This window comes from Lynx rufus, unplaced genomic scaffold (assembly GCF_022079265.1).
Source record: "Lynx rufus isolate CCGP_SWC_20201006 ecotype Redwood Valley unplaced genomic scaffold, mLynRuf1.p SCAF_10, whole genome shotgun sequence".
NCBI lineage: Eukaryota > Metazoa > Chordata > Mammalia > Carnivora > Felidae > Lynx > Lynx rufus.
Genome location: NW_025814824.1, coordinates 66,681,595 through 66,695,853, shown reverse-complemented (window position 1 = coordinate 66,695,853; position 14,259 = coordinate 66,681,595). Strand labels below are relative to the sequence as shown.

Sequence of the window (14,259 nt, the reverse complement as noted above, 5' to 3'; positions counted from 1 at the left end):
GTCCCATACACTGGAATCCTTTCCTACCTGGTAGACTCCCTTTGAGGCTCCCAAGGTCCATAAATGCCAGAGAACAAGGCCAGGCAGAGGGATTCTCATTATCCCTGGACTGATCGCAGGCCTCTGTCAAAGTATAAATTTCGAAAGTTGAAAACATGACTCTCTCAAAAATATAGAATAAACACAAGTCAAAGATTTTATTTAACTCATTAATTGAGGGAACTGGTAAGATGAGAAACAGATACTTATAGACAATTTTGCGTATCATCCTTGCACAGGGGCCATGCTAATCTTCTCTGTATTGTTCCCATTTTAGTATATGTGCTGCTGAAGCAAGCCCTACTTATAGGCAATTTTATTTTATTTATTTTTTAATTTTTAATTTTTTTAAAAAAAGTTTATTTATTTATTTTGAGAGAAAGAGAGAGCAGCAGCAGGGAGGGGCAGAGAGAGAGGGAGAGAGGGAGAAACCAACGCAGGCTCCTCACTGTCAGTGCAGAACCCACAGCGAGGCTCGAACTAACAAACAGTGAGATCATGACCTGAGCTGAAATCCCTTATAGGAAATTTTAAAAAGAACTTCAGAATGAGGTCATTATGAGATATACAATATTGGTTTACTGTCCTATGGGGCAATAAAATCACAACCTTTGGGGTTATCTTATCTACTAGTCAGAAATCATTTGCATCTCTATTACTCACAGATGTACAAGTTAGCATGCAACCTCACCGAGTCTCAGCCCCAATTACTAATAAGTAGTAAAGTCCTGGAATGGTAACTTCTCATGAGAAATTATGTAATTCTTTTTTTTTAATTAAAAAAAAATTTTTTAGCGTTTATTTATTTTTGAGAGACAGAGCACAAGTGGGGGAGAGGCAGAGAGAGAAACACACACACAGAATCTGAAGCAGGCTCTAGGCTCTGAGCTGTCAGCACAGAGCCCGACACAGGGCTCAAACCCACGAACTGTGAGATCGTGACCTGAGCTGAAGTCAGATGCTCAACCAACTGAACCACCCAGGTGCCCAGAAATTATGTAATTCTTGAATGGGCCTGTTGATCTACAGTTTAACACGAATATTGAAAGGACACGTTGTGTGGTCTCCTGGACTAACCATGTTTTTGATATTTTTTCTTAACTCATAACCCAATGTCATTTCTTATGGAACTTTAAGAAAGCATTTTGCCAGCCTACATAGCCCCGTGGCCTCCCCCTAGGCTCTACCCTAGTTCCACTCCAGGAAACAGAAGGTCCTTTCTAGGGGGAACGTAGCCCAGGCCTCTCTAGGGAGACTGAAGATTGCAAAGGGGCTTAGCACTTCAGTTTCCTTCCCTCTCACACCAAAAACACCACTTCCTGGCACTGTGGTCCAAGAAATGTTAAGCCCGATCAATGCATATTGAAGGGATTCAGAACAATTGTCCACAAAATGTGCCACTTTGGCATATGGACTCTATTGAGCTGAAAGCAATCAATACTGGCAGATTAAAAAAACTTTTACCTCTCCCTTAAGTGCCTGAAAGAATTTAGATAGAGGGTCTGATCCAGGAAGAGAACTAGCACCAGAGATAACTATGAAGCATATGGACTAGGAATGGTTAACTGCTGGGTGAAGGGGGGTGCAAAGCTCTGCAGAGCCTGGAGGGCTCTGCAGGGTAAGGCAAACATTTGTTTACCAAACAATTGCTCTTCCCCTCTTTCTGTGAGTTGTGTTCCTCCCCGTTGACATTCTAGAGCTTTCCTTTAGCTCAGAATGGCATATAAACCTCAGTGGTCTGATTGCCTATGGGTGTCATATTCTTAAGGGTCCCATTTGTATGTTTGCTTTTCTCCTGTTAATATGTCCTATGTTAATTGATTCTTAGACCAGCCAAAGAACCTAGAAGGGTAGAGGAAAAAGGTTTCCTTCCAAGAATGTCAACACCCCTTTCTTTGATTTTAGGGGGATAGTGAGGCTTGACAGAGTGGACATAACCTTGATTTCTCTCTAGAAAGGGAAATACCCTACATGGCTTCCAAATTTTAACCTTACATAATACTACTAATTTTTATTTAATGTCCTTTAACTGAGTGGTGAGTGCAGGACTATATATTTGTATAGCTTCACATTCTTCACAGCATCTGGCATTAGGCCTGGCATATTGCAGGCACTTTGTAAATGGCAGCTGTGTGAATAAGCTGTGTGAATAAGTATGATTTGGGGGTTTCGGTGAAAATGGGATTATGCAGGAGAAAGTGTTTTTAGAAGCCTATGCCAATGACTTGCTATTTGTGAGGCCATGCTGTGAGGGGATGTCTTGAGAACACAGTATTCCGGAAGAAGTAGCTTCCAAAAGCACAAGAAAGCCTTTTATTTTTTATAATGTGTCCCAGATGGCAATATCAAATAATAATAATTATGATACATTTTTTTTAAAGGAGCCCAGGCCTGTCAACATCTGGCTTTAGATTATAAATTGGCTCATTATCAGGAAAAAATATTTATTGAAACATAGCAATGATCAATGACTCAACATAAGCCTGTTGTAACAATCAAGCCATTATTTGTACATGTGGTATTTGGTGCATAGCTTCACAATAGGGAGAATTTTGTTCCAAGATGAGCACCAGGGACAGGAAATTGGACTTTGGAGTCCTGGTCTGATCATCTAGAATATAGGGCTAATTGGGATGCCTCCCTTGGAGGCTTGCTTCATTAAAGTTTGGTTGAGAGCTCAGAAAGCTTTGAATCAAAGACTCCTCAGCACTGTGCTTAGCCTTATTATTTAAGTAAAAACCTCAAAGTGCTTAGGCCATTTTACTTGTTTTTCAAGACTCTGTTTTTCTACATCATTAAGGCTTTCTTAGGAATTTGCCTAGATTCAGCTCACTGCCCCTTTACTTCTGTCTTCAAAAAATCTTAAATATTATTTGGCATAGAATATCCTGAAAGATTCTGAGACCTCCACAGTCACAAATGATGAAAGAGAATGTACCAGAAGACCAGCTGGAGCAGTGCTTGCTGCAACGAGCAGCCTGGTGGAAAGAACACAGACTTTAGTGTCAGATGGCTCTCAAGTGGAATCAGGAGCCTAAAACGTATTTGATGTGCGAGCTTAGACATCTTTTAGTATTATCGGGTCTCTGTTTCCTCATCAAGAAGACTGGGAATATACTACCTGCTTTGTAGTATGGTTTTAAGAATTAGAAATTATATCTGTATAGTTGTTGGAACATAGCAGATACTTGATAAATGGTGACAGTTATTATCATCCCTCCTCAAACACCAACAGTAAGAAGCCTGGTGGGGAGAAGTCGGAAGTTTGGAAATTCTTTACATCAGGGTGTCCTGAGCTGGGAAAATGGTTAGTAGAGATCGCTGATTATAAACAGGATGGGAACATCAGTAGGCAGCTTTGAACTCTTCAGTTCCCTTGAGCTTAACCAGCATCAGCTATATAATAAATATGCCTAACATGCTCAAAGCTGGAAAGCAGGCAATGGAAAGAGTGCGAACCAGATAAATGGGACAGAAATAAACACAGCATTCAAGGGGCACCTGGTGCTCAGTCGGTTAAGCATATGACTATTGATTTCTGCTCAGGTCATGATCTCACAGTTTTGTGAGTTCGAGCCCTGCATCAGGCTCTGTGCTGACCCTGCAGAGCCTGCTTGGGATCCTCTCTGTCTGTCTCTCTCTGCCCCTCCCCTGCTCATGCTCTCTCTGTCTCTCTCAAAATAAACTTAAAAAAATTATTAAATAAATAAATACATACATACGTAAATAAATAAACATCATTCATTGCCTTCAGCTAGGGCAGATTATCCCAGCTCATAAGCCAGGAATTGAGGTTCAAAGAAGTAATATAGAATAGCGGTTAGGACCTCAGACTCTGGAGCAAGATTGCCGGACACACTCGAAATGTGCTTCAGTTTCCTTTCCCGAGAAATGAGAAATTGTCAGGGTAGGAGGTTAAGTTATGCTGCAGTAACAGATGACTCCCCCAAATCTTGACGACAGACAACAGCAAATGTTTCCTTCTTACACATACTCCATGTCCTTCATGAATTGACTATGGCTCTGCTCTATGACATCTTTAGACCCAGGCTGACAGAGCAGCCACTATTTGGGCGTTGCCAGTCATCATGACATGGTGGAAAGAGAACACGGCAAAGCATGCACTGGCTTTTAAAGTTTCTCCATAGAAATGACACATAGCACTTCTGCCCTTATTTCATTGGCCAAAGAAAATCATATATATGGTCATTCTTTAGTCCAATAGGATGGATGGGGAGGGCGATGCTTAAGTCTGCTACAGGCACTGCAGGAAGGGAAACTAAAATATTTGGTGAATAGAAATCTAATTTACCACAGATGAAGTCCCTACCTCATGGGTTGCCCTGACAACTAAATCAGTAAATTTTATACATAAAGCACTTAGAAAAGTGAGTGACACCCATTAAGCATAATATGCACTTGCTGTTATTATTGCTGCACATCATGCAGTGGGTTAGTGACAGAGCTGAAATATATCCTGGGTGTTATCATTGAAAGGAAGAAAAAAACTATGTGTACTGAGAACCACGGATCCACAACTAAGGACCAAACACATGTAAAAACCAATGTAGAGCAGGTTTTTCTTTTCTATGTTTTTGTGTTTTGGCTTAAACATCAGAAATTTATTTTCTCACTGTTCTGGAGACTGGAAGCCTAATAACAAGTTGCAAAGCAGGGTTGGTTTCTGGTGAGACCTTTTTTCCTGACTGCCCTTTTCTCTGTGCACAGATACCCCTGGTGTCTCTTTTTCTCCTTCTCCTTCTCCTTCTGCTGCTTCTCTCCTCTTCCTTCTCCTCCTCCTTGTATTAATGTTTATTTATTTGTGTGAGAGAGAGAGTGCAAGGTGGGGAGGGGCATAGAGAGAGAGAGGGACAGAGGATCCAAAGCAGGCTCTGTGCTGTCAGCAGATAGCTCAATTCAGGGCTCAAACTCACGAACCACAGGATCATGACCTGAGCAGAAGTCGGATACTTAACCCATTGAGCCACCCAGGTGCCCCATGTCTCTTCCTCTTCTTATGAGAATCTAGTGCAGTTGGATTAGGGAAGCTGGTTTCTATTTTGTTTTTAAGATTTTATGTTTAAGTAATCTTTACATCTCATGTGGGGCTTGAACTCATGACCCTGAGGTTAAGACTCCCTAAGTCTCTTAGGGAGACAGAGAAACACACCAACTCATGAAGCATTGTGTCACGTGGCAATGACTGCCTTGGTCAAACTGTTCTTTTCCCTGGCCTAATGTCATTCTTGTAGGTTTGTTATACCTTCCACTAAAATGGTGATTTCTTTCAGCAGCTAGGACCCCTTTTATATTTTAATTGTTCTCATCAACCTTGAGTCTGCAGCTGGATGGGATGCTCCCAGCTCTCATGGAGGAAGGAAATTCCCTCTGGGTTCCAGCCTTAGATGATGAGAGCACTCCTGACTCAGAGATACTCAGTGCTGGGATGAAATCGAGCTGAAAGGTAGGCTCAGATAGAGGCTAGAAAACTCTATTCCCCAGGCTCCCACCTGTGACATAGGGTGAAGTGGTAGAAGGTAGGGGTGTCTGGATCTGGGGCAGGAGACTGTCCCTGAGTCTGCCAATAATAATGAGAGCTAGGGGTGCCTGGGTGCCTCAGTCAGTTAAGTGTCCAACTTTGGCTCAGGCCATGATCTCATACTTCATGGGTTCGAGCCTGCTTTGGGTTCTGTGCTGACAGCTGGGAGCCTGGATCCTGTTTGGGATTCTGTGTCTCCCTCTTTCTCTGCCCCTCCCTCACTCATTCTCTCTCTCTCTCTCAAAAATAAACATTAAAAAATTTTTTAAAAATAATGAGAGCTAGCCTTCAGTTTAGGTGCTCATATCTATTAACTCATCACATTCACAAAAACTCTAGGCTGTTTTATTGTCACTTTCATTTTACAGGTGGAGAAACTGAGACACAGAGTAAAGTAACTTGTTCTTGCCCAGGCTCACAGTTAAAGTAAATGGCTCAGCTGGCTTTGAATTCAGGCAGTTTGCTCCAGAGTCCATGTTCTTGAAGACTATAATCTAACATCTGCCTTCTTGGGGCCCTTCTCCTCCTTCTCCTTCTCCTTCTCCTTCTCCTTCTCCTTCTCCTTCTCCTTCTCCTTCTCCTTCTCCTTCTCCTTCTCCTTCTCCTTCTTCCTTCTCCTTCTCCTCCTCCTCCTCCTCCTCCTCCTCCTCCTCCTTCTCCTCCTTCTATGGTGTAATAAAGCAAGTGAGCCCTGATTTGGGACTCTGAACATACAAAATCTAGAATTTAGTTTGAGGGGCTCATTTTATTTCCCCTCCCAATAATAAGGATTCTTTGCTTATAAAATAACACATTTATTGTATTTAGAAAATTGCTGTCAATTGTTATTATTACATGGATTCCATTCTACATTAATTTGTCTCCAGAAAGGTAACCAGCACAAACATCAAGAGCTTCCTTCTAGCCTAACAGGGGAGTGCTGGTTGACCTCAGTAAAAGGAGCCCTTTGGAGAGGTCTCTCCCTAGAGCCCTTGGACACAAAGCATCTTCTTCTGTCCTCCAAAGGCGTCAGTCTCTGCACTGATTGCCTGCTCTGGGCTCCCACCAGCCTCCCCTTGACTATCATTAGCTGTCGCAGGCTGATTTTCTTGCTGAGGCAGACAATCAGTCTTAATTGCCTGTTTCCACCTCCAGCTGTGTCTCTTCCTTGTGGGAGGAAAACCTCTCTCTGAGGGCTTGGTGTCTGCCCAGGATCCCCTTGGATCAGATGCCCTGGGTAGGAGTGCAGGCCACTTAGAGGATCTCCTACAACTTCTGAGCCCTCAGGTTCCCTGTTTCCCCAGGCTGTACTGGAGAAAGATGAGGGTTTTGTTCAAGTGCTAAGCCTCTCCTACCAGCTTGCCTTCCCACCCTCACTTTTTCTTCTTGTGGTAGCTGGCCAGTACCTATGTCCTCTGTTCATCCCTCCGGATTCTTCCTGCACTGCCAACCTGCCCTGGGAGGCTGACCTGTCTGGAGCTCACCAGAGGGCTCTGTTGCTTTCTGGTTTCCCGGTGGGTCTTGTGAGTGAGCAGCCTGGGCAGACCTGGGCTAGGTTAGGATGGTTATTCCCCTGGACCCTCCCTATGGAGTCTATTTGGGTTCTCTCAGATGGAAGGTCAGAGCCCCTCTCAAGGGGATCCTTTACTCATGATGTTTTCGGAGTTCTGCTAAGCACTCCCTCCCTTGTGTGTGATGCAATAGACTCAATTATTGGCCCAAGTTCCTTGTCCCTCCTGGTATCCATGCTCTTTGCTTACATGTGACTTTGTAGTCGCTCCCATGAAAGGAGGGGTCTATTGCCCCCTGCCCTTGGGCTTGGCTGTATGACTTGCTTTGGTTGGTGAGTGAAACCAATTGTCTTTGCCATTTCCAAGCCCAGGCCTTTAGAAGCATGGTGTGTTTCTGTGTGCCTTTTTTGTGCCTCTGCCTTCTCCATAAGAAGAACTTCCCTTCCTCCCGCCTCCCCCCACTTCTCCCTCTTTAGTCTGGGCCCCAGAAGGAACCCGTGTGGAAGAGACCAGATCTTGATCTGCAGAGAGAAGCCAAGTCCGGCTGGACATCAGTTTAAAGCAGAGACCCTGCTGAGCCAGCTGACCTGCAGTACCACCCTGCCCTGCCACCCCCTCACCGCCCCCCCAAGGAGAAATACATGCTGATAGCTGCATTGTGCTAAAGGGTGGTAAAACCCCACTGTTACTGCAGTATCCTTTGTGCTTCCCTCATACCCTGCTCTTAACACTATAAATACTCCCTTTAGTAAGCCCTTGGGGAGCCATCCTAATTTGAGTGTCATCTGTTTCCTGTAGTGACACTGAATGAATGACACAGGCACAGGGCCCAGTTCTTCCCCGTCACTATATCACATTGCCAGCAAAGCTCAAAATATGACATTAGATACCAGCTGCCCCCTTTTCTTTGTTTCCCATTTGCTACTCAATATTCAACGGAAACCCTGATCTTAAAAGCCAATAATGGCATTTTATTTTATTCTTTTTATTTATTAGTTTGTTTTCAATTTTTCAACTTTTTATTTGGAAAACTCTTTCAAACACATACACAGGCAGAGATATCATAATTAACACCCTTGTACCTGTGGCTCAGCTTTGACAATGATCAACATTTTGCCAACCTTATTTCCAGTCCTGTTTTTGTTTTTGTTTTTTCCTCTAAATCTAATGACTTTTCAATTTCCAGGGGGAATCCAGAGGTCCCATGTTAGCACTGATCTTCTGCGGTCTCTCCATACCATTTACTACTGCTGCTCACCCCTCTTTCTCTGCCCTTGATGTCTCTGAATCTCCTTTTCCTCCTGTGACTGCTCTCTGCTTCCTGTTTTTGAATGTCAGTGTTTCTGAGGGCCTGGTCCTTCACACATTTTCCCTCTCTTTATGTTCTCGTCCTGAGATGTTTCATGTACTCCTGTGGGTTAATCTGTGAGCCTGCTCCATCGGTGGGCTATCCTTTCTGTCTGCCCATGAAGTATCTTCACTTGGGTGTGTGTATGTATTTCACACTGAACATGTCCAGCCTAAACCAAACTCAGTGACTTCTCCTCGAACCCTCTCATTTCTCACCTCTTCTTCTTGGTTTCCTATCTCAGTTCAGAAGTTACCTGGTGCCCAGTCACATGACTAGGTATCTTATACCTCTTTGACCCTGACCTGACTATTCCACTTCTGAATGGTCGTTCCAATTCTTCTCTTGCTTCCTTCTCCACCTCCTTGGTTCAGGCCCTTATCATCTCTCAGTTGGGACATGCTAGTGTTCCCTGTGACTAGTCTCTCAGTGTTGTTTCTCCCCTCTGCGCTGGCATCGACTCCCTAAATTATACACCTAATCATGCTAATCTGAGCCCAGCTTATAAATCTTTTATGGTTCCATTCTAAATGTATTCTGAACATTTTGGTGTGATATTGAAACCTCTTTACCATATTCTTTCTAACCTCACCCCCTATACCCTGTCCTCCAAAAATATGGCCCTGCTTGTTTCCCCTATAATACACCACGCAGTTTCATGTAGCCTTGCTCATGCTGATCACCATTTTATTTTTTTTTAAGTTTATTTATTTATTTTGAGAGAGAGAGAGAGAGAGAGATGGCAGGGGAGGGGCAGAGAGAGAGGAGAACAGAGAGAGAGGGAGAGAAAGGGGGAGAGAAAGGGGGAGAGAGAGAATCCCAAGCAGGCGGGGCTCAAACTCATGAACTGTGAGATTATGATTTGAGCCAAAATCAAGAGTTGGACACTTAACCAAATGAGCCAACGAGGCACCCCACAGTTTTCTTTTTTAAGGTAAAAAAAAATGAGATTCTGGTTCTCAAACACTAATTTCTTTTTTTGTTTGTTTGTTTTTAAATTTTATTTTTTATTTTTTAAAATTTACATCCAAATTAGTTAGCATATAGTGCAACAATGATTTCAGGAGTAGATTCCTTAGTGCCCCTTACCCATTTAGCCCATCCCCCATCCCACAACCCCTCCTGTAACCCTCAGTTTGTTCTCCATATTTATGAGTCTCTTCTGTTTTGTCCCCCTCCCTGTTTTTATATTATTTTTGTTTCCCTTCCCTTATGTTCATCTGTTTTGTCTCTTAAAGTCCTCATATGAGTGAAGTCATATGATTTTTGTCTTTCTCTGACTAATTTCACTTAGCATAATACCCTCCAGTTCCATCCACGTAGTTGCAAATGGCAAGATTTCATTCTTTTTGATTGCCGAGTAATACTCCATTGTATATATATACCACATCTTCTTTGTCCATTCATCCATCGATGGACATTTGGGCTCTTTCCATACTTTGGCTATTGTTGATAGTGCTGCTATAAACATTGGGGTGCATGTGTCCCTTCGAAACAGCACACCTGTATCTCTTGGATAAATGCCTAGTAGTGCAATTGCTAGTCGTAGGGTAGTTCTATTTTTAGTTTTTTGAGGAAGCTCCATACTGTTTTCCAGAGTGGCTGCACCAGCTTGCATTCCCATCAAACACTAATTTCAAAGTGCCCCTTCCGCAGCCCTTTTGAGATTCTTGTTGGCATTTGAATTTGTTGCTCCTGCCAAAGGGAATAGTCAACATGGTATTTAATTTTTTGAGCAGTCTTAGAGTTTCTCTTTACAATAGGGGCCCATTTGCCATGGCAATGAGTATTATCTCCATAGTAATGCTGTCAGTGTAAAGTTTCTGACTCTTCTGTAGGTCTTTGAGTGCCCCCAAGGCAGGAATGGTGTGTTAATCATCTTTTTATATATCCCCAATGCCTGGCATATAGGAAATACTCTGTGTTTGTTTGAATTGCATCTAAATTAGCACTGGGACCAGGAAGTAAGATCTGGAGAGGGCACAAATATTGTCAGCCAATTGCAGAGAAAGCTGCCAAACATATAATCTACGAGCTGAGAAGCTGGGGTCACCCCATTCCCTGCAGCGAGGGCCTCCAAGCCTGTCAGATGTCAGTTGCATTTGCAAAGCTAGGAGTTCAGGTGGAAGGTTGGATTTTTCTTCATTAAACTTGTCATTCCCCAAGGTGGGGCTCTGACAGGAACCCAGTGAGATGTCAAGCTGAGACAGCTGTTGCCAAACCTGGTGGAGGCATTTCAGACAGCCGGGGACACAGCTGTTGCCTCAAACTTCATGTGCAACATCCTTCTCTTCTTTAAGGAGGTCAAAATGCTTAACAAATAAATAACAATAGTGAAGCAGTCATGCTACGATGATAGAGACAGATCATGTGGATCTGAATCCCAACTCTGGTTCTTATTAGCTGTGTGACTTTGAACAAGTTATGTAACCCCTCTGAGCCTCAGTTTCTTCATTCATAATACTGGTCGCTAAGAAGATTGAATAAGAGAATTCATATGGAAATGTTTTATAAACTGTAGACCGTTAAGTATAAGGTAAAATTAGAATATATTAAAATTATGTTTTGTCTTTATAACACACAAATATTAAGTATGTAATGGTCAAGTTGATACATATTTGCTCACTATTATATATATCCAGCTCACTGTTCTGAACTGTGATAGATGTAGAAGTTTGTATGTCAGTTTCTTGACTTTAAGAAATTTACAGTCTAGTTTGGGGATGAGAGCGATATATTCCTTACTACCCATGTTTCTATAGAGAAGAAGAAATTTCTACTCCACAAACAGGGTAGAACATTTCCATTTCTTTTCTCATTCTTCCTAAGAAAGGAGGTGTAATTTACATGATTGGTGAGTTGGGCAAAGGGACTGAGCATAGTGGCTCAGGACATTTTTTCTTCTCTCTTCCTCAATTAGTAGGTCATTGGGAATGCATGCTTTCTCTATTCTTTGCCATGAAGTAAGCCTTTGGGTGTCACAGGGTTCTGGGAAAGCTGTGGTTGTTCAGCTTACTCTGTGACCAGGTGGGTAGGTTAAGTTCTGGGGGAGAGTATTAGGAAGTGCATTGGATCTTGGCATTTAATACTGGTTCTGAGGTGCCTGGGTGGCTCTTGATTTCAGCTCAGCTCATGAATCACGGTTTGTGAGATCAAGCCCTGCATCAAGCTCTGAGCTGACAGCATGGATCTTGCTTGGGATTCTCTCTCTTTCTCTGCCCCTACCCTGCTCATGCTCTCTCTCTCTCTCTCTCTCTCTCTCTCTCTCTCTCTCAAAATAAATAAATAAACTTTAAAAAATGTCTTAAATACTGGTTCCTGTCCTTGATCCCATCCTAAGGTATGTTTCTTTCTTTAAGTCCTCAGTATCTAAATCTTCTCCCATGTTTTGGGAAGCACCTGCCACTTACCCACAGGGCTTGAACATGACTTGGGATCTGCCTTTCCAAGTTCAGATTATTTAAGTTAGACCAGTGTCTTAGGAATTCTACAAGTCTCTCCAGGTGGGCTTGCCATTCCAAGTCCTCCAGAATTGTTCAGAATACACTCCACTTCTGAGTCTCTTGTTTGTGTCCCATCAATTTATGAGTTGTTAATGTGCTTCTTTATCTTTGGCTTCGAAGTCTATTAGGTGTGGTTTCCTTTTTGTTTTTCCTACTTGGGGTTTGTTAGGATTCTTGGATCTATGACTTAATGTTCTTCACCAAGTTGGGGAACGTTTTGACCATTATTTTCCAATATTTTTTCTGCTTGGTATCAGTCAAGTTTCCACCAGAGAAACAGACCAGTAGGGTATAGAGTAGGATATGTGTCCAGTAGAATATGTATGTGTATGTGTAAAAAGATTTATTGCAAGGGGTTGGCTTATATGATTGTGAGGGCTGGCTAGGCAAGTCTGAAATCCGCAGAGTAGGCTGTCTGGAAGGGCAGGCTGGAACGTCTTGGGCAGGAACTGATACTGTAGTACACAGATGAAATGTCTTTTTCCTTGGGGAAATCTAAGCTCTCTTCTTCAGTAACTTTTTTTTTTTTAATTAAAAAAAAATTTAAGTGATAATCTACATCCCAGTTGGGGCTCAAACTCACAACCCTGAGATCAAGAGTCCTGTGCTTTACTGATTGAGCCAGTCACCCCTCAGCTCTGTTCTTAAGGCCTTCAACTGATTGGATAAAACTCATCCAGATTATGCAGGATAATCTCCAATATGTGAAGTCAACTGATTATACATATTAGTCACATCTAAAAAATACCTTCACAGCAACCCTAGATTAGTGTGTGATTGAATAATGGTACAATTTTTAATATTATTTATATTAATATTAATCTTATTTAAAACTTAAAAAATCATCATACATATAAAATGCCAAATGCATGTGCAGTTTAAAGAATGACAATGAAGAGGAGCCTGGCTGGCTTAGCCGGTAGAGCGTGTGACTCTTTCTTTTTTTTTTTTTTTTTTTAATGTTTATTCATTTTTGAGAGACAGAGAGAGAGAGACAGACAGACAGAAAGAGCACGAGCAGGGGAGGGGCAGAGAGAGAGGGAGACACAGAATCCAAAGTGGGCTCCAGGCTCTGAGCTGTCAGCACAGAGCCTGATGCGGAGCTCCTACTCATGAACAGTGAGATCATGACCTGATCATGACCTGAGCCGAAGTTGGATGCTTAACTGACTGAGCCACCCAGGCTCCCCTAGAGTGTGTGACTCTTGATTTTGAGGTTGTAAGTTTGAGCCCCACATTGGGTGTGGAGATTGCTTAAAATAAATAAAATCTTCAAGAGTGGCAATGAAATGAATACTCATATACTCACTATCCAGTTTAAGAAACGGAATACTACTAATGTGAAGGCCTGTGAGCCTTTTTTTCAGTTGTATTCCCTTCTCTGCTCTTCGTAAAGTTTAAAATATGGGATATAATACTTTATTGCTATGTAAAAGTATAACAAACATGCATAAAGTGATAAGCACAAAATTGAAGACTGTGATTACTTCTGGGAAGGAAAAAAAATGGGATACCCAAGGGTTTCAATTATATTTGTAAAGTTTTATTTCATTATTATTATTTTATTATTATTATTATTATTTTTTTTTTTTTGAGAGAGAGAGCAAGCGAGCATTCACACACGTGTGGGGCAAGGGCAGAAGGAGAGGGAGAGAGAGAGAATTCCAAACAGGCTCTGCACTGAGGAGTCTGACCTGGGGCTCCATCTCACGTCTGTGAGTGACCTGAGCCTTAATCAAGGGTTGGGCGCTTAACCAACTGAGCCATCAGGTGCCCCATGAGGTTTTATTTTTTAAAGGATGTCAAACAAATGGGCCAAATGTTAAGATCTGATTGTTTGCTGTATTTTTCTCCAAGAACATGAAGGCAAAACAGCACCATGGCTTCAGTGCACAGGTTCTGGGGCCAGATCGGTTTACATTAAACTTTGGCTGCCTGACTTACTAACTGTAGAAATTGCCCAAATTACTTCGCCTCTTCAACTCAGCTTTTCTCATCTATAAAATGGAGATCATAATAATACTTTATAGTATTGTTGTGAAGATTGCATTAATTAGCTTATGGAAGGCATTGGAACAATTTTTGGTATATAAGCACACAATATTATATTAGTAAAATCTACATATATCAAAAATTTTTCTTAAGAAACTGCAAGCACTCCCCCCCACCCCCCGCATTATAGGGTCAGAATAATATGTTTGAAACTTGTGAGGCACATGTGTTTTGTAATTCAGAATTTTTGGTTCTTTATTATTCAACATCACTAGTGGGGTCTGCAGCAACACCCCCTAATCAAACACATTATTATTTATGCAGTGACAATTATGAATATTCACTAAG

The 14,259-nt window shown here is 42.1% G+C and overlaps 1 non-coding gene across 1 annotated transcript; it reads right to left on the bottom strand.

The window, feature by feature from the left end:
- Positions 1-233: 233 nt before the first annotated feature.
- On the bottom strand, positions 234-336 carry LOC124505560 (U6 spliceosomal RNA). Its single transcript, XR_006960680.1, has one exon. It is a non-coding gene; the product is annotated as a U6 spliceosomal RNA (small nuclear RNA).
- Between the last annotated feature and the right edge of the window lie 13,923 nt (positions 337-14,259).